The sequence below is a fragment of the Hyperolius riggenbachi genome, chromosome 12, assembly GCF_040937935.1.
Source record: "Hyperolius riggenbachi isolate aHypRig1 chromosome 12, aHypRig1.pri, whole genome shotgun sequence".
In the NCBI taxonomy this organism is placed as follows: Eukaryota; Metazoa; Chordata; class Amphibia; order Anura; family Hyperoliidae; genus Hyperolius; species Hyperolius riggenbachi.
This window is the reverse complement of record NC_090657.1, coordinates 120,097,316-120,118,354: the sequence shown is the minus strand read 5'-3', so window position 1 is coordinate 120,118,354 and position 21,039 is coordinate 120,097,316. Positions and strand designations below refer to the sequence as shown.

Below are 21,039 nucleotides of genomic sequence, written 5' to 3'. Positions count from 1 at the left end.
GGATGCGGATGGCCCCCCCGGCGCCGGCCCCGCTTGGGGGGGTCGTCTGCGCTACCCAGCCTCCACCTCTGGGGTGTCGCTGTGGTCCCTAGGCAGTGAGAGAGCCTGGGGCACCCGCAGCCCCCCCGGTTGTATGGGGGCAATGGGAAGCCTCCCCGAGGCGCTCCTGGATAGTGCTGTATAGCATGAACTAATTCCCGCAGGGCAACCGCTTCGCGGTATTGGTTTTTGACCCTGCAAAGTTTGGCATGCGAAAGCAGATGCATTTCTGCGTGAGCATGTCTCATGGTAAGCCATTTTAGCCAGATTTGCACAGCTAGACTTGAAAGGGTTAAGCTTGGTGTAGAGCACGCATACATTTTCTTGTGATTGAGCATATTTGCATTCTGTCCTTTGGAGGCAGGTGGTGGATGGTTTGCTCTATGAGTGGGCTGTCTGTGCCTGCCCTCCCCCCCCCTTCTGGAGTGATGTGTGTGAGCCAGCCCTGAGCCCCACAGCTCGGGGTGACCCATGCGTCACTCCTTTCCCATGCAGTGCCCCGAGTCGATGCGCAGCAGCAGAACGCAATGGACGTTCAGGTAAGTGCCTGTTTTATAAATTTTTGGGAGATGGGTGCGGATGCCCCCCCCCCTGGCGCCGGCCACGCTTGGGGGAGTCATCTGCGCTACCCAGCCTCCACCTCCGGGGTGTCGCTGTGGTCCCTAGGCAGTGAGAGAGCCTGGGGCCCCGCAGCCCCCCCGGTTGTATGGGGGCAATGGGAAGCCTCCCCGAGGCGCTCCTGGATAGTGCTTTATAGCATGAACTAATTCCCGCAGGGCAACCACTTCGCGGTATTGGTTTTTGACCCTTCAAAGTTTGGCATGCGAAAGCAGATGCATTTCTGCATGAGCATGTCTCATGGTAAGCCATTTTAGCCAGATTTGCACAGCTAGATTTGAAAGGGTTAAGCTTGGTGTAGAGCACGCATACATTTTCTTGTGATTGAGCATATTTGCATTCTGTCCTTTGGAGGCAGGTGGTGGATGGTTTGCTCTATGAGTGGGCTGTCTGTGCCTGCCCTCCCCCCCCCTTCTGGAGTGATGTGTGTGAGCCAGCCCTGAGCCCCACAGCTCGGGGTGACCCATGCGTCACTCCTTTCCCATGCAGTGCCCCGAGTCGATGTGCAGCAGCAGAACGCAATGGACGTTCAGGTAAGTGCCTGTTTTTAAATTTTTGGGAGATGGGTGCGGATGGCCCCCCCCAGCGCCAGCCACGCTTGGGGGGGTCGTCTGCGCTGCCCAGCCTCCACCTCCGGGGTGTCGCTGTGGTCCCTAAGCAGTGAGAGAGCCTGGGGCCCCGCAGCCCCCCCGGTTGTATGGGGCAATGGGAAGCCTCCCCGAGGCGCTCCTGGATAGTGCTGTATAGCATGAACTAATTCCCGCAGGGCAACCGCTTCGCGGTATTGTTTTTGACCCTGCAAAGTTTGGCATGCGAAAGCAGATGCATTTCTGCGTGAGCATGTCTCATGGTAAGCCATTTTAGCCAGATTTGCACAGCTAGACTTGAAAGGGTTAAGCTTGGTGTAGAGCACGCATACATTTTCTTGTGGTTGAAAAAATTAAATGCACCCAGTGACCCGGGCAGTGTGAACGCAGAGTGTAGTAGCGACTGAGTCAGGAGGACAAAGCGGGCGGTCAGTTCAGCAGCTCAGAAGGAGGACCATAGCATTTTACTGGTAGTAGTACACCAAATTAACCAAGGTAGGCACTAGGCAGGTAGTAACTGTCTTTATAAAGGCAGGCATAGTTAACAACAGCACATGCAGCAGCCACTTCATGTCCCCCTGTGTCCGACAATAGGGGCCAGGAACTCACCTTCCACCCAAGCCTGGTTGATTTTCAGGAAGGTGAGTTTGTCCACAGAGGCGTGGGAGAGCCGAGAGCGCTTCTCTGTGACCACGCCACCGGCCGCACTAAAGCATCTCTCTGAGAGGACACTGGAAGGAGGGCAGGATAGGAGTTCCAGGGCATACTGGGAAAGCTCGCTCCAGATGTCCAGTCTCTTGACCCAGTACTCCAAGGGGTCCATGGGGCTGTCGGTGTCATTGAGCCCACTGGATGACCCCATATAGTCAGACACCATGGTGGTCAGTCGTTGCTTGTGCTGGTTGGTGGTGGATGCTGTGGCGGGCACCTCTGTTCTGGGCTGCTGCACTGCATACAGGCTCTTGCTTAGGCTCTTCAGGTCTCCGGGGCGCCAGTTGCTGCTGCTGCTGGTGGTGGTTGTTGTTGTGCTGCTAGTGGCAATGGCAGGCACCTCTTGCTGGCTTGGCAGAGCAGTTACAGTGGGGGTGGAAGGCTGGGGGAATGCTTCCAGTAGACTGCGCTCAAGGGCCTCCTTCAACTCCCTTGTGCGTTGCTCGGTGGTGGATGGCGTCATTAAGTCTCCCAGCTTCCCCTTCAGACGGGGATCAAGCATCAAGGTAATCCAGATGTCCTCCCTTGAACGCATCTGGATCACCCGGGGGTCCCTGCGAAGGCAGCGCAACATGTGCACAGCCATGGGAACCAAGTGGGCCCTGCCAGCAAGATCTTCCTCGTCCTCGCCATTGTCCCATAACGCATGCCTGTCCTCTTCCTGTGCCATGTCATTGTCCTCCTCAAACCGCCATCCACGTACAACGCCTGCTGCACTCTGCTCCTCCTCCTCCTCCTCATTCAGGTTAGGGACCTCCAACTCTTCCACTACCTGCTGTGAGCCCTCCTCTGAGCTGGACTGTGCTGCCATCTGCTCCTGTTCTTCCAACTGCCTCAGGGCTTCATCCCCACGCTCAATTAAATTGTCCATTGCCTGCTCCAGTAGACAAACCAAGGGCACCCACTGGTACACAGAGGCCCGCTCCTCACTGACCATCTTGGTTGCCTCCAGGAAGGGACTCAGCACCAGGCATACTTGCTGCATCAGTGTCCACTGAGTGGCAGTAATCATGGGGACTTGCTGGTTGCTGGGGACACTTGAGTCTAGCATGTAGGCCCTAAGAGCCAGCCTGTGCTGACACAGCCGCTCCAACATGGCCAGAGTCAAATTCCAGCGAACTGGCATGTCGATGATCATCCGGTGTTGTTGCCTTCCATACTGCTGCTGTAAGGTGGACAAGAGTGCAGAGGCAGTGGCTGACAGGCGGAAAAAGCGTACCACCGCCCGGGCATCCTGCAGCAGCTCGCTCATCCCCTGGTAGGTGCGCAAGAAGCGCTGCACCACAAAATTGAGCACGTGGGCCAAGCAGGGGATGTGCTGGAGGTTTCCCTGCTGCACTGCTGCTACCAGGTTGGCCCCGTTATCGGCTGCCACATACCCCACTTCCAGGCCTCTAGAGGTCAGCCACCTCCGCTCCTGCTTCCTGAGGGCGGCCAGGACGTTGGTGGCCGTAAGCCTCTCCTTCCCCAGGGTCACCAATTTTAAAAGGGCTTGGCAGTGCCGAGGCTTGGCGCTGCTGCTGCCGAGGTGGGCTTGCTTTCCGGGTGCAGAGGGAGTGTCGTGACAGGACCCTTCTGCATCCCCCCTGATCCCACGTGGTGGCACCACTAGCTGGGCTGATGCGCTCTTGTCATCCCTCCCTTCCATCAGTGTCACCCAGTGGCCGTAAAGGACAGGTAGCGACCTGTCCCAAATCTGCTACTCCACGAGTCCATGGTCACGTGGACCCGCTTGCCCACAGAGTAGTCCAGGGAACGGGCCACGTTTTCCACCGCAAACTTGTGGAGTGCTGGGATCGCGCTCCTGCTGAAATAGTGGCGACTGGGGACTTGCCACTCGGGGATGCCAAATTGGAGCAGCGTCCGCATGGCGCTCCCCTCCTGCACCAGGGAGTAGGGAAGCAGCTGTGATGCCATGGCCCGGGCCAGCAAGCCATTTAGTTTGCGGATCCGCCTGTGGCTTGCAGGCAGAGGCTTGGTCAGACCCTGAAAGGTGTCGCTCAGCAGTGTCTGACGACGCTGGGATGCAGGGGAGACAGAGGAGAGAGACGAACACTGGCTGCCAGCCTCAATGTCTGTGTCCTGAGTAGCCGAGGTGGAAGAGCGCTTGCGTGCTACTACTGCTGCTGCTGTGGGGGATTCACGACCCTGAGGGAGGGATGATGCTGCTGCGCTGGTGGGCCTTCTGCTCTCAGGAACCCCTGCCAGCAGTGCCTGCTTCCTCTTAAAGTCCGCATACTCGCGGCAGTGGCGGCTTCTCAGGTGGCCCTGGAGGGATGAGGTACCCATCTTGCTCAGACTTTTCCCACGGCTCAATCTTTTGCTGCATAACCTGCACACCGCATACCTTTTGTCATCAGTACATTCCTCAAAGCAATCCCACACTGGTGACTTTAATTTACTGCGGCCCCCACTAGCAGAGGGTGCAGCGGAACAATGTGTGGTAGTAGTTGCCGGGGGTTGCATGGTGGTGGTGCTGGCTGAAGCAGTGTCCTGTCTACTTCCTCCATGCCCACTGCTGCCGATGCCCCTGCCGATGGCGATATCCTTGCCTAGGCCGAGGTGACTCGTCATCCTGCTCTGCCTCTGACCATTCTTCTACGGACTCAGCAGGCTGCACATAGTTAGGGTCCACAACGTCGTCATCATCAGCAGCATCATCATAATCCAGCTCTTCCTCTGACTCCCCCGCCTCCTCTTCTGTCCCTACATCCCCAGACACAGACCCCTCTTCTTCATCACCAGAACTCAACAACGCTTGTGATTGTGGCCCGATCTCAATCTCTGCCACATCAGTCCCCAGTAAGTCCTGAGCTTCTTGCATCAGCAGGTTCCCAGAAGCCGGACTGAGGGACAGAACGCTGTCATCCTGGGAGGGCTGCTGACCAGTGGGTGCTGGGGTGGATGTCACAACAAGCGTGGGACGTTGGCTGCTGCTGCTGCTTAGAGTGGTGCTCACAGTAGAGGTCTGGGAGGAAGTCATGATGTCCATGAGTACGTCAGGTTCCATTTGCTCAACCACCACACGGGGACCAGAAACTTTAAAATATTTGGACAATGGCGTCCGCTGACTCGGCCCAGGCTTTGCTGCCCCCCTTTCTGCTGCATCACGACCACGTACAGCTGGGCGTCCTCTCCCTGGACGTAGAGCAGTCCCAGAAGTGGCTGAGGCAATTGAACTCCCTTTCCTCTCACCCCGCGAAACCCTGCCAGACATGTTGCTAGTAATGAATCACTGGATGCAGTGGGCACAGTACAAGGTCACTGAAGGATGCACCAGGCACAGTACAACGGCACTGAAGGATGCAGTAGGCACAGTACAAGGTCACTGAAGGATGCAGTGGGCACAGCAGTGGGCACTGGATATACAACTAGGTCACTGAAGGATGCAGTGGGCACAGTACAAGGTCACTGAAGGATGCAGTGGGCACAGCAGTGGGCACTGGATATACAACTAGGTCACTGAAGGATGCAGTGGGCACAGTACAAGGTCACTGAAGGATGCAGTGGGCACAGCAGTGGGCACTGGATATACAACTAGGTCACTGAAGGATGCAGTGGGCACAGTACAAGGTCACTGAAGGATGCAGTGTGCACAGCAGTGGGCACTGGATATACAACTAGGTCACTGAAGGATGCAGTGGGCACAGTACAAGGTCACTGAAGGATGCACACTGGATATACAACTAGGTCACTGAAGGATGCAGTGAGCACACAAGGATGTCACACTGTGTAATGAGATGCTCATATGCCAGCGAGCGAGCAGTGGACACTGGGCACGGCACAAGGTCACTGACAGAATGAATGAACAGCGCTGGCAGAGAGTGGTGGCGCCGGCGGTGTGACTGGCTGCCTGCAAATAGTACAAGTGTATAACTGTCACTGGAATATGCAAGTGAACACTGCAGCTGCACTAACCTGCCTGCCTGCACTACACACAGATAATCCCCACTCCCACTACACTGACTACACTGCAGCACTGAACCTGCCTGCACTATACACAGTTAAATAATCACTAGACTCCCACACTCCCACTACACTACACTGACTACAACTAACTACAGCAATCACTCACTGACTAGCTAACTGTGTACAGTATAAGAGCAGTGTTAGCAAAAAAAACGCTTTGTTTTTAACACAATAAATGCACTTGCTCAAACAACAATGGCCTGGAGATAATCCTCTCAGCACCACAGTCTAGCAAGGACAGAGCTTTTCCATCATGGCTGCCGCTTTATATTCAGGAAGGGAGGGCATAGCTCCCCTCCTGTGATTGGTTGCTAGGGCCTGGCTGGGGCACTCTGATTGGCCTGCAATGTGTCACTTCCGCATAGTTTGACGCATTTCCGCAAACCACGACTTCAGCACCGGGTTTCACGAGCGTGAATGCGGATTTCTGTCCGCATTCACGCGAAGCCGAAGTAGATTTTCGTGGTTGAAAATCTATTCACGGCTTAGCGTGTCCGAGGCGGAATACGTCAAAATGGTCGTGAATCCACGCGTAAGCGTGATCACGACCTGGCGGTGAGCACCACTGGACTGAAATGATTCCAGAAGCAGATAACAGATCTTAGGTGGCTGAATTATTTTGAGTTCCTGCTTGTGCACTCCGTGTCCCCAATTGGCATCTCTCGGCAGCTAGCTTCACTCCTCCCTCCTCTCTGCAGCTACTACTACTGATGATCACAGTTAGGACAGAAGTGATTAACGGCAACTTCACTCACTATTGTTGCTGCAGCTTGAGAAGAGAAGGAGGTGGAGGATTTATTTGCAGTGCTCAGTGCCGTGGCTCTGCTCTAAGTTCTTCTGAATGAATTGAAGCCACTCCACTCCACACACCGACTCGCAGCAGTGCACATGACCTGGCTGCCTGTCCCTCCCTGCCTCATTGGCTCCTGCTCACACCCCTCATCACCCAGCCAGCAGCGAATGGATGGAGCTGGCTCTCTGCCGCTCTGCGCAGCGTTCCACTGCTATGGACGCTGCGCGGCGGTGCGGCAAAGATGTGTGACGTCACTGGGGACGTCACTGACTGGGAGAACCCGGCCCGGCAAGTGCATAGTAGTATAGTACTGGCAGAAAAAAAAATACACTGCACGGCAGGGTGCCCTTAGCGACCCAGCGCCCGGGGGCACATGTCCTACCCCGCCCACCCCAAGCTACGCCCCTGGGTACTTTACCTCGAGCTTGACTCTGGTAGCGAACCCGCCGATCAATTTTAATAGCCAGTGAGATGGCCTCGTCCAATGATTTAGGTTCGGGTGTCCCACCATCAAATCGGCAACTGCATCAGATAACCCCAATAAAAAGCAATCTAAGAGTGCATACTGCCCCGACCTGGCCGACACTGCCCATCTCCTAAACTCAGCTGCGTAATTTTCGACAGGATTATGCCCCTGCCTGAGGGTCTTCAATTTCCTCTCTGACGTCGTCGCTAAATCGGGATCATCGTATATAACTGCCATTGCCTTAAAAAAAATCCTCAACTGAGGCCAAAGCCTCATGCCCCTGGGGAAGACTATAGGCCCAGGACTGCGAATCACCAGATAATAATGTCTTAATTAATGTGAATCTCTGACCCTCTGTACCTGACGATACTGGCCGTAGCTCAAAATATGATAAACTCTGGTGTTTAAAATTTCGGAAGTCAGACCGATGCTCCGAGAATTTTTCAGGAGGGGGCATCCTGGGTTCAATCGCAAGAGGGGAGGACACTTGTGCATTAGGGTCTTTCAAACAGTTAACTGTCTGAACCAGCTGGTCAATCTGGGTCTGCTGCAAGTTCACCGTTTTGATAAGATCATTAACAGTGTTAGCCAACAGATCGACCCGATCGCACAGTGTCTCCATTTTATACCTGGTCTGCTGTTCTGTAACGATTGGGTGTTGCAACTCAGACGTCTGATTATTAGGTGATCTGCAGTATCACCAATAATACAGACACTATACCTGATTATATGGTGATCTGCAGAATCACCAATAATGCACGTATAGCTAGCAATGATACTATGTGAATAATGCTTGGATACTGTGTGAATAATGCTTAGTGCAACAGTAAGCAATGGTTAGATAGACCTTATCAGAGAGGCTGGAAGGCCTATCAGAAACAGTAACTGATTAGTTTGACTAGACCTTACCAGAGGAGCTGGTAAGGTACCATCAGCACTGGTAACTAGAGATGTAGCGAACTGTTCACCGGCGAACGGTTCCAGGCGAACTTTGGGGGTTCGCGTTCTCCTGCACCATTTTCGATTTGCCCCATAATGCTCTATTGAGCAAAACTTTGACCCTCTACATCACAGTCAGCAGTCACATTATTGCCAAACACACTGCTCTCACTGCTGGAGGCCCGCCCCCCCCCCCTCCCTCCTCCAAGCAAGGTCCTTATGCCATTTCACTCACTTGTCTGCCTACACTAATTAGTTAAGGGACAGCTGCTTCCCTCCCTCCCTCCTCCCTCCACCCTCCTCCCTCCTTCCTTTATGCTCAATACAAGAGAAAAAGTAGACAAGACAAATAACATTTATATCACACTTTTCTCCTGGCGGACTCAAAGCCCCAGAGCTGCAGCCACTAGGGCATGCTCTATAGGCAGTAGCAGTGTTAGGAAGACTTGCCTAAGGTCTCCTACTGAATAGGTGCTGGCTTACTGTCTACTTTTTCTCTTGTATTGAGCATAAATGGTAAATGCGAGGCCAGCTTCAGTTAGTACTGTTGTGGTACAGCGGTGAGGGTGCTTGCCCACCACACAGTGAGACCCGGGTTCAAATCCCAGCCAATGTGAGTTGGCTTTTATGCTACAAATCCTTAAAGGGAACCTAAACGGTGAAGGATATGGATTTTTCCTTTTAAAATAATACCAGTTGCCTGAATCGCCTGCTGATCCTGTGTCTCTAATACTTTTAGCCACAGCCCCTGAACAAGCATGCAGATCAGGTGCTCTGACTGAAGTCAGACTCGATTAGCTGCATGCTTGTTTCAGGGTGTGATTCAGCCACTATTGAAGTCACAGAGATCAGTTGGACTGCCAGGCAACTGGTATTGTTTACAGGAAACATCCATATCACTCTCAGTTAAGGTTTCCTTTAAGCAACCTAATGTTTCTATTGCATTGAGCATAAATGGTAAAAGCTAGGCCAGTTTCAGTTAGTACTGTTGTGGTACAGCGGTTAGGGTGCTTGCCCACCACACAGTTAGATCTGGGTTCGATTCCCAGCTATGGTATGTAAACTGGTTTTTGAAATAGTATAATTCCTTGGCAGATGAGACCCTCCTCCCTCCGGGAGGAGGGAATAGGTAGGAGGGAGGAGGGAGGCAGCTGTGCCTTAACTAATTAGTGTAGATAGATAAGTAAGTGAAATGGCATAAGGACCTTGCTTGGAGGGAGGGCCTCCAGGTATTAGAGCTCTTGAAACATGTTTTCTATCATTTTTTCAGCCAGTAGAATTTTTTCAAATTTTCAAAGTTCGCCTCCCCATTGAAGTCTATTGCGGTTCGCGAACTTTTTCGCGAACCGAACCTTTCGCGGAGTTTCGCGAACAGCGTTCGCAAACCGAAAATCGGAGGTTCGCGACATCTCTACTGGTAACTGAATGGTTTGACTAGACCTTTCCAGAGGAGCTGGAAAGGTACTATCAGAACAAGTGACTGTATAGTTTGACCAGACCTTACCAGAGGAGCCGGCAAGGTACTATCAGTCACAGAAGTTAGTTAAATCTAATAAAACCTCACCAGAGGAGCTGGTGGGTATTCAAGCAAAAGATCACCTCACCAGTGGCTAGGGCCCACTGGTGAGTAGAGAGGTCAGACAGGCAAGGTTCGGCAACAGAGAGGCAAATATAGTACAGAAACGTGAGGCAGAAGAGTGAGTAATCAGGCAGAGGTTCAGCAACTAAGTCAGAGAGGCAGAAGTACAGAATCGATAAGCAAATGCAAGGTCAGAGTATAGCCAGAATCATACACAGGTAATAAGCAATAATATTATAACAATGTCCTAGTCTTGTGTGAAATCCCTGGTTTCCTCCCAGATCAAAGCACACCAGATACTAGACTAAGGTCTGAGCGCTAACACGTATGTATTCGCAACAGCAGACATGTTGCGAGTGAAGAATGAAGGCTTAAGAAGCAGAGGAAAGCTCTCAGCCGCGCCCATCAGGTAATCAGCCAATCTGAGCGGCGAGAGTCACCTCTGACGTCAGCCGACCGGCAGGTCAGCTGACGCGCCTTCTACCAGCATAAAGGTCCTGTCTCCGCGCGCGCCCGCACGAGACAGCGACCCTATGAGCAGGAGACAGTACCGTTCCCGGCGTGCTAGATGCCGGCGTAACGGATGCGGCCAGAGAACAGGGTACAAAGGCGGCTGCGGGTATACCCTGCGTGTCCGCTGCCGCCATGCTTGCAGATGTTACAGGGAGACTTTTAGCAGTGGGGTCTCACAGGGGTCTGTACTGGGTCCAGTGCTCTTCAATTTATTTATTAATGACCTAGTAGATTCAGTAGTGAGCAATGTTTGTTTTTTTTGCAGATGATACAAAATTGTGCAGAATTATCAATTCTAAGGAAGATAGGGACATATTGCAATAGGATCTGGATAGGATGGCTATATGGGCACATAAATGGCAGATGAAAGTCAATGTTGAAAAATGTAAAGTCATGCATTTTGGTCATACAATGGTCTAGCACCATACAAAATAAATGGGATACAGTTGGGGACATCAAACTTGGAGAAGGACTTAGGAGTACTCATCGACAACAAGTTAAATAATTGCACTCAATGCCAACCCGCTGCAGCTAAAGCTAACAAAATTTTGGGATGCATAAAAGCTTGGCGGATGAGCTTTTTGTCCCTAGGCCTTCTCAAAGGACTAGAGGACATGATCTGCGCATGTGTAACATCCGCAGACATGGCGGCTGCGGACACGCAGGGTGTATCCGCAGCTGCCTTTGTTCCCTGTTCCCAGGCCTCATCCGTTCCGTCGGCATCTAGCACGCCGGTAACGGTACTGTCATCTGCTCATAGGATCGCTGTCTCGCGCGGGCGCGCGCGGAGACAGGGCCTTTATGCTGGGAGAAGGCGAGTCAGCTGACCTGCCGGTCGGCTGATGTCAGAGGTGACTCTCACCGCGCGGATTGGCTGATTGCTTGGTGGGTGCGGCTGAGAACTGTCCTCTGCTTCTTAAGCCTTCGTTCTTCATTCGCAACCTGTCTGCTGTCATGAATACTTAGTGTTAGCGCTCAGACCTTAGTCTAGTATCCGGTGTGCTTTGATCTGGGAGGAAACAAGGGATTTCACACGAGACTAGGACTATTGTATATTATTATTGCTGATTACCTGTGTATGATTCTGGCTATACTCTGACCTTGCTATTGCTTATCGATTCTGTACCTCTGCCTATCTGACCTAGTTGCTGAACCTCTGCCTGATTATTCATTACTCTTCTGCCTCACGTTTCTGTACTGTATTTGCCTCTCTGTTGCCGAACCTTGCCTGTCTGACCTCTCTACTCACCAGTGGGCCCTTGCCACTGGTGAGGTGCTCTTTGTGTTTACCCACCAGCTCCTCTGGTGAGGTTTTGTTTATCTATCACTTCAGTGACTGATAGTACCTTACCAGCTCCTCTGGTAAGGTCTGGTCAAACTATATAGTCACTTGTTCTGACATACCTTGCCAGCTCCTCTGGTAAGGTTTGGTCAACATTTATATATTACTTCAGTGGGTTATAGTACCTTACCAGCTCCTCTGGTAAGGTCTGGTCAAACTATACAGTCACTTGTTCTGTCATACCTTGCCAGCTCCTCTGGTAAGGTTTGGTAAAAATATACATAGCTCTTGTACTGATAGTACCTTACCAGCTACACTGGTAAGGTCTTTCTAATCTCTACCATTACCTGTACTGATAGCAGTGTTAATCGGATACCTCATTATCTTATTTGAGTTTGGTCGAATTCGGATAGTAAACTATCCGAATTCACTCGAAGTTCGATATTCAAGTTAATCGAATATCCGATTCGACCTCGGATATCCAACATCACTATCCGAGTCTGTATTCGAGTAAAATATTCGAGCTGGCCTTAAATAGCTTTTAAAACTTGTATTGGAGGTCAATGATGCATGAAACCACCTTTTTTATGAAGAAAAACATCAAGTGATTATGTGGTGATGTAGTAGTTATAAAAAAAGGTATCAAAAATAGTAAATTAACTTCATGAAAAGTGTTTGCATGAGAAGGTGTGTCCAAAATGGTTGTTGGAAGTCTTCATTTACTTCTTCCTCCTCCTCCTCCTCCTCCTCCTCCTCCTCTTCTTCTTCTCTATCATTACATTATGTGTCTTGGTTTTCCTTTATTTTTTTTTACTTCATTTGTGGAAATATTTTATTTTAATAACACCATAGTTATATTTGTGTTAATGGCATAATAGGTAGGTAGTGGCACATTGCAAGCCACAGCGCCTTTTTCTGTGTACCCTGGCGGTGGTAAAACACAGACATCAGCAGAAGGAGCAAGTTGTAGTGTGGTAATAGCTGGTAGGAGAGTGGGTGGGCAGGTGGCAGGCTGGCAGCAGAAAATAGTTCTTCTTCTGTTCTCCCTGGCAGTGGTAGCAGCACACAGACAGCAGAAGCTCAATGCAGCTACAGGAGGAGGAGTAGTGTGTGTCAGGCAGTGTGATGTGACTGACATAATAGGCCCTGGTTCCTAGCGGTGGTACCAGGGCCGTAAATAAACAGCATGAGGTTCCAGACAGCGGTCGTGAAGCCCACATTGTGTCCAATACACAATTGGGACAGCACAGTTTTCAACCCGGACACCTCTAAATTAATTACAATTTTTTTTTTCAAAATAATGCAGGCAGCTATTTTTGAGCGTAATAGCTGGTGGCGCATGGGCAGCAGCACCTTTTAATGTGTTCCCTGGCAGTGGAGACACAGACAGCAGGAGGAAATAAAACAGCAGGCAGCGTGAGGAGGATGAATGTGTGGCATTTGGCAGCAGGCAGGAGGGCAGGCATCGAGACATAATAGGCCCTGGGTCCTATCGGTCAGTGATGCTCATCTGAGCTAGGATATCCAAGTTACTCGGATATCCTAGCTCTTTTTTCACTATTCGAGCTCGAATACCGAGCTCGAATAGTATTAGCTATCCGGGCTGTGCTATCCGAGCGCACCCGGATAGCAATCAGATATCTGGAGATATCCTAGCTATCCGAGCTCGGATAGCGTCACGAGCTCGGATAGCGTCACACCAGACGTCACCTCGAGTCCTCACAAGCGAATCAGAGGGCTCCCAGCCCTCTGACAGCCCTCTGACTGCAGCCAATCACAGAGGGGGAGCCTGGCCAAGCCCCCCTCTATAAATAGCGGACGCCATCTTGCCTCACTCGTCCTGCTTGCGACTTACTGACTGATTGTACTGAGAGAACTGCTCCAGTGCTTTTTGTCTGTGTGCAAGTGCATTGCTATTGTTCTAAACCTAGCGTTTTTACACTCCAACACTTGATCTTCAAATGTATTGCTTTGTATTGTAGATAGATTGTATTTTAGGCAGTTTAGTTTGTGTGATTAGGGACTAGGGAGGGAGACTGTCACTGGTGCTGCTGCAGGCCTGCAGCCAGCAGCTGGGCCCAGTGCCTAGGCAAGGCAGCCTGCCCTGCTTTGTGGTCTAGTCTCTACCTTACCTGTGCTCTCAATTGTCCTACTCTCTACTGTACTACTACTTCTGTGTTAGATAGATTATTGTACTATTTTGTAGTTAGCAAGGCCCAGCGTTACTGCTATACCTGTCCTGCTGTATCTGCTCTCAGTAATCTAGTCACACCTGTTCTACTATTTAGCTCGATTCCTCTATTGTTTAGTTAGTACACTACTCACTGTACTCTAGTCTGTGTTTAGGGACCGTCAGTCAGCGTCAGCTAGGGTCTTAGTGTGCATGCGCAGTGCACATCTGCGCTGTCCGCACCCTCCAGTTAGTGCTACACCCGTCCTCCTATTGTTTATATATATCACTACTTCTACTGTGTATTTGCTGAATTGTACTGTAGTCTGACACCGTCAGTCAGCGTCAGCTAGGGTCTTAGTGTGCGCAGTGCGCACTCTCTCATTAGCGATACACCGATCTCTGCTGTAGAGTACAGTACACCTGTCCGTCACCTCACACACCCACCACCACCAGTCCCACCCCATTAAAGTACCCCACTTGTCCCACCCGCCTTTACATACATAAGTTTTTTTAATTTGTATAATATTAAAAATATACAATGTCTGGAACTGGCAGCCGCGGTTTGGGCAGGGGCAGCAAGGGCATCGCCAAGAGAGGAGGTCGTGGGCGTGGCAGCCGCGCCACCACCATGCGCAGTTCTGCGTCTGCACCAGTGGCTATTCCGCCATTAGCCACTGGCCGTGGACGCCTTGGCCGCCCAAAAGCTGGGAGTCACGCTGCAGAGACACAGCAGCAGCAGCAGCAGCAGCGTGTGGCCCAGATGTTCCTCCCACCGCCAGGTCGTAGCCGTCCTATTGAGGAGAAGGACGCAGACGCTGTGGTGGAACTGATGGTGGATGAGCAGGCCACCATTAGCTCTGGAACTGAGTCCTCCACCCCCCCCCACCACTCCTGTTCGCAAGAGCAGCAGCAGCCGCCCAGCACTGCCTGGGGGAGAGGAGGAGGAGTGCAGTTCTCCAGCCCCAGCGGGCGACACCAGCACCCTGTCACTCAGCACCTTCTTATGGACCCCAAGCACAGAGAAGGTATGGAGTGCTGTTGCGGAAGAATTGGCAGAGGAAGGAATGCTCATGGGCACTTTGGGGGATGATGCTTTGGACAGTCAGACAGTGGTGACTGTCCATCCGCTCATGCATGCAGAAGGGGAGTTTGGGGGATCCCAGCAGGACATGTTTGCGGAGGGGGAGGATGATGATGACAGGGAGCAGGACAAAGACTGGTTGGGATGTCATCAGCTCTGAGGAGGAGGAGTAGGAGGATGTGTCTGCAGGCCTTGCTAGAAGGATCAGCATCGCAGGCATGGGCAGGATCACAAGTGGGCGTGGTATGCAGGCCACACAGCGTGCTGATCAGGAGACGAGTTCTGCCAGTGCCACCACCAGCCGCACCAAGAACCCCCCCAACCACCACAGGGAGACCAGCGGCAGCAGCACCTTCCAGCCGAAGGGGCAACTTCACCTCCCCAATATGGAATTTTTTCACCCTTCCATATTTGGAGTGCAAGTATGCCACCTGCAACCAGTGCCGCAAGCAGCTCAGCAGAGGGAAGGAGCCCTCTGCTTTTGGGACCACCTCTCTGGTCAACCACTTTGCAGGGAAACACTTTCACGAGCATGAGGAGTTCGTGAAGTTGAAGGAAGCTGGCAGTGGCAGTGGCAGACCCGCCACCACTGTGAAGCCGTCGGCAGCAGGAGTGCATCAGCAACGCACTGCTCTTCCTCCCTCTGCAACTCCTGCCGCTGACACTGAAGCCTGTTCTGGCAGCCAGTCCTCAGTGGCCTCCTCTGCTCCCTCCACTGCTTCCCATGCCAGCAAAAGGCCTCGCCAGACCCTGCTCAGCGACACCTTCCAGGGGGTGGTCAGGGTTCTGCCTCCCAGCAGCCGTCGCGTGCGGCAGCTGAATGGCTTACTGGCACGGGCCATGTGCTCCCAACTCCTGCCTTATTCCCTTGTGCAGGAGGGGAGCGACATGCGTGCGCTCCTGATGTGTGCAGCCCCCGATTGGCCAATCCCCAGCCGACATTATTTTGCACGCACGGCCATCCCTGCACTTCACCTCTCTGTGATGGCCAATGTCGGGAGAGGGCTGGAGCATGCGGTGGGTCAACGGGTCCACGTCACCATGGACTTGTGGAGCAGGTGGTTTGGGACAGGCCGCTATCTGTCCTTCACCGCGAATTGGGTCAGCTTGGTGGAAGGGGGTGAGGAGGGGGGAGCAGCATCAGCCGGCACTGTCAGAGCAGCAGCAGCACCAACAACGCAGTGGGTGGTGCCACCATGCAGGGTCAGCGGAACAGCAGCAGGTTCCTCTGATCCGCTTCCATACTCCGCTACACCAGCCCAAACTCCCCGGCTCAGCAACAGCGTGAAGCCCCGCCACTGCCAAGCGCTGCTGGAATTGGTCAGCCTGGGGAAGACCAAACTGACGGCGAACCACGTCCTGGCCAAACTCTGAGAGCAGGAGAGGAATTGGCTGACCCCCAGAGGCCTCAGAGTCGGAGAGGTGGTGTCCGACAATGGGGCAAACCTGGTTCTGCAATCAGCAGGGGAGACCTGACCCACATCCCCTGCCTGGCGCACGTCCTAAACCTGGTAGTCCAAAAGTTCCTGCAGACCTACCAGGGGATGGACCGACTCCTTGAGGTGGCAAGGAAGGTTGTGCGTCACTTCTGGCACTCGCCTGCAGCCGTGGCGAGCCTGGAAGAGGTGCAGAAGGAGCTGCACCTGCCACAGCACCGGCTCATGCTCGATGTTCCAACTCGCTGGAACTCCACCCTGGCGATGTTGGAGCGTCTGGTTGAACAGAGGCAGGCTGTCAGCCAGTACGTTGCACGAGCAACAGTTGCCTCCCTCACTGCAACTGGGCGTGCTGCCACCAACCTCCCATCCATCATCTCCACGGAGGACTGGGGCACATGCAGCAGGTGTGCTCAGTCCTGGCACCCTTCCTGCAGGCCACCAACATGGTGAGCAGGGACCATGCAATGGTGTGCGAGTGGGTGCCCATGGTGTGTGTGCTGGACAGGGCCCTGTATGCACTGCTGGAAGAGGGAGCGACAGCCTTGGACCAGCAGGAGCTGCAGGGAGCTTAACAGGCCACCTCTGAGGAGGAGGGCTCGGAGTTGGTAGAGGTTCCTGACCTTGCTGCAGATGAGGGGGAGCAGCAGAGCGCAGCTGGACTGGTGCGGGGGTTTAGAGAGAATGAGGTGGAGGGGGCAGATGAAGAGAAGGACAGCACTCTCGGCTCTGGGGATGCCGATGATGTGCCAACAGACGTGGCCAGACTCTTCCCAATGGCAGCGCACATGCTGAGGTGCCTGCGCAAGGATCCAAGGGTGATCCAGATGAAGCAGAGGGAGGACATCTGGATCTGCATGATGCTGGACCCATGTCTGAAGGGGAAGCTCAGCCAGTTCCTGCCTGCAGGAGGAGACCGTGCGCAACAAATGAGGGATTTGCAGCTGTCCCTTGTTGAGCGCTTGCAGGAAGCCTTCCCTGAGCCATCCACCCCCACTGTCCAGCCAGCAAAGAGGCAGCAGCAGGTGCCTGCATCCACCAGCAGCAAGCGCACGCGCACCACAGACCTGCTGTCTCTGACCCAAGAGCTCTACATGAGTGTAGAGCTGCCAAGGACTAGAGAGGAGGTGCCTGCAGCAGCATCCTTCTCCAGTCACAGGCAGCGCTTGACCCGCATGGTGGCTGACTACATGGGGTACTTCAGTGGGCTTGACAGCGTGGCCCCTGTTGATCCCATGGAGTATTGGGTCAAGCACCTGACGATCTGGAGCGAGCTTGCGCAGTACGCCCTGGAAGTGCTCTCCTGCCCCCCTTCCAGCGTACTGTCAGAGCGTTGCTTCAGTGCAGCCGGTGGAGTTGTCACTGAGAAGCGATCTCGTCTGTCTCACAAGTCTGTGGACAGACTGACGTTTCTCAAAATGAACCAGGCTTGGGTGGAAGGCGAATTCATGGCCCCTGTTGTCGGCGAGAGGGGGACATGAAGTGACGTCTGGCACACACACATGCTGCTGCTGCTGCTACTGCTGTTGTATTTCATCCTGCTCTCTGTGTGTTTCCACTGCCAGGGAACACATTACAAGGTGCTGCTGCCCATGCACCACCAGCTATTACACTCAAAAATAGCTGCATACAATTTGAAAAAAAAAAAAATTGTAATTAATTTAGAGGTGTCCGGGTTTAAAACTGTGCTGTCCCAATTGTGTATTGGACACAATGTGGGCTTCACGACCGCTGTCTGGAACCTCATGCTGTGTATTTACGGCCCTGGAACCACCGCTAGGACCCAGGGCCTACTATGTCTCGCTGCCTGCCCTTCTGCCTGCTGCCAAATGCCAGTCTGCCACACACTTATCCTCCTCACGCTGCCTGCTGTTATATTTCTTTCTGCTGTCTGTGTCTCCACTGCCAGGGAACACATTACAAGGTGCTGCTGCCCATGCACCACCAGCTATTACACTCAAAAATAGCTGCATACAATTTGAAAAAAAAAAATGTAATTATTTTAGAGGTGTCCAGGTTGAAAACTGTGCTGTCCCAATTGTGTATTGGACACAATGTGGGCTTCACGACAGCTGTCTGGAACCTCATGCTGTGTATTTATGGCCCTGGAACCACCGCTAGGACCCAGGGCCTACTATGTCTCGCTGCCTGCCCTTCTGCCTGCTGACAAATGCCAGTCTGCCACACACTTATCCTCCTCACGCTGCCTGCTGTTATATTTCCTCCTGCTGTCTGTGTCTCCACTGCCAGGGAACACATTACAAGGTGCTGCTGCCCATGCACCACCAGCTATTACACTCAAAAATAGCTGCATACAATTTGAAAAAAAAAATGTAATTATTTTAGAGGTGTCCAGGTTGAAAACTGTGGTGTCCCAATTGTGTATTGGACACAATGTGGGCTTCACGACCGCTGTCTGGAACCTCATGATGTTCATTTACGGCCCTGGAACCACCGCTAGGAACCAGGGCCTACTATGTCTCGCTGCCTGCCCTCCTGCCTGCTGCCAAATGCCAGTCTGCCACACACTTATCCTCCTCACGCTGCCTGCTGTTATATTTCCTCCTGCTCTCTGTGTCTCCACTGCCAGGGAACACATTACAAGGTGCTGCTGCCCATGCACCACCAGCTATTACATAGGTGTCCGGGTTGAAAACTGTGCTGTCCCAATTGTGTATTGGACACAATGTGGGCTTCACGACCGCTGTCTGGAACCTCATGCTGTGTATTTACGGCCCTGGAACCACCGCTAGGACCCAGGGCCTACTATGTCTCGCTGCCTGCCCTCCTGCCTGCTGCCAAATGCCAGTCTGCCACACACTTATCCTCCTCACGCTGCCTGCTGTTATATTTCCTCCTGCTGTCTGTGTCTCCTCTCCACTGCCAGGGAACACATTACAAGGTGCTGCTGCCCATGCACCACCAGCTATTACACTCAAAAATAGCTGCATACAATTTGAAAAAAAAAATTGTAATTAATTTAGAGGTGTCCGGGTTTAAAACTGTACTGTCCCAATTGTGTATTGGACACAATGTGGGCTTCACGACCACTGTCTGGAACCTCATGCTGTGTATTTACGGCCCTGGAACCACCGCTAGGAACCAGGGCCTACTATGTCTCGCTGCCTGCCCTTCTGCCTGCTGCCAAATGCCAGTCTGCCACACACTTATCCTCCTCACGCTGCCTGCTGTTATATTTCCTCCTGCTGTCTGTGTCTCCACTGCCAGGGAACACATTACAAGGTGCTGCTGCCCATGCACCACCAGCTATTACACTCAAAAATAGCTGCATACAATTTGAAAAAAAAAAATGTAATTATTTTAGAGGTGTCCAGGTTGAAAACTGTGCTGTCCCAATTGTGTATTGGACACAATGTGGGCTTCACGACAGCTGTCTGGAACCTCATGCTGTGTATTTACGGCCCTGGAACCACCGCTAGGACCCAGGGCCTACTATGTCTCGCTGCCTGCCCTTCTGCCTGCTGACAAATGCCAGTCTGCCACACACTTATCCTCCTCATGCTGCCTGCTGTTATATTTCCTCCTGCTGTCTGTGTCTCCACTGCCAGGGAACACATTACAAGGTGCTGCTGCCCATGCACCACCAGCTATTACACTCAAAAATAGCTGCATACAATTTGAAAAAAAAAAATGTAATTATTTTAGAGGTGTCCAGGTTGAAAACTGTGCTGTCCCAATTGTGTATTGGACACAATGTGGGCTTCACGACCGCTGTCTGGAACCTCATGATGTTCATTTACGGCCCTGGAACCACCGCTAGGAACCAGGGCCTACTATGTCTCGCTGCCTGCCCTCCTGCCTGCTGCCAAATGCCAGTCTGCCACACACTTATCCTCCTCACGCTGCCTGCTGTTATATTTCCTCCTGCTGTCTGTGTCTCCTCTCCACTACCAGGGAACACATTACAAGGTGCTGCTGCCCATGCACCACCAGCTATTACACTCAAAAATAGCTGCATACAATTTGAAAAAAAAAATTGTAATTAATTTAGAGGTGTCCGGGATGAAAACTGTGCTGTCCCAATTGTGTATTGGACACAATGTGGGCTTCACGACCGCTGTCTGGAACCTCATGCTGTGTATTTACGGCCCTGGAACCACCGCTAGGACCCAGGGCCTACTATGTCTCGCTGCCTGCCCTCCTGCCTGCTGCCAAATGCCAGTCTGCCACACACTTATCCTCCTCACGCTGCCTGCTGTTATATTTCCTCCTGCTCTCTGTGTCTCCACTGCCAGGGAACACATTACAAGGTGCTGCTGCCCATGCACCACCAGCTATTACATAGGTGTCCGGGTTGAAAACTGTGCTGTCCCAATTGTGTATTGGACACAATGTGGGCTTCACGACCGCTGTCTGGAACCTCATGATGTTCATTTACGGCCCTGGAACCACCGCTAGGAACCAGGGCCTATAATGTCAGTCACATCACACTGCCTGACACACATTACTCCTCCTCCTGTAGCTGCATTGAGCTTCTGCTGTCTGTGTGCTGCTACCACTGCCAGGGAGAACAGAAGAAGAACTATTTTCTGCTGCCACCTGCCCACCCACTCTCCTACCGAGTAACGACCGACTATTACCACACACCACACTACAAATAGCTGCAAGCCTGCAACTACTTCCTCCTCCTGCTCATGTCTGTGTTTTACCACCGCCAGGGTACACAGAAAAAGCCGCTGTGGCTTGCAATGTGCCACTACCTACCTATTATGCCATCAACACAAAAATAACTATGGTGTTATTACATAAAATATTTCCACAAATGAGGTAAAAAAAAATATTACAAAAGAAAGGAAAACAAAGACACATAATATAATGATAGAGAAGAAGAA

The 21,039-nt window shown here is 52.3% G+C and overlaps 1 protein-coding gene and 1 pseudogene across 1 annotated transcript in view; one reads left to right on the top strand and one right to left on the bottom strand.

Annotated features, from left to right (window-relative positions):
- GRIN2C (glutamate ionotropic receptor NMDA type subunit 2C) overlaps positions 1-21,039 on the bottom strand; it is a 1,474,164-nt gene that overhangs the window by 496,397 nt on the left and 956,728 nt on the right. The window lies entirely within an intron of this gene.
- LOC137541918 (sodium/potassium/calcium exchanger 1-like) overlaps positions 10,859-21,039 on the top strand; it is a 12,893-nt pseudogene continuing 2,712 nt past the window's right edge.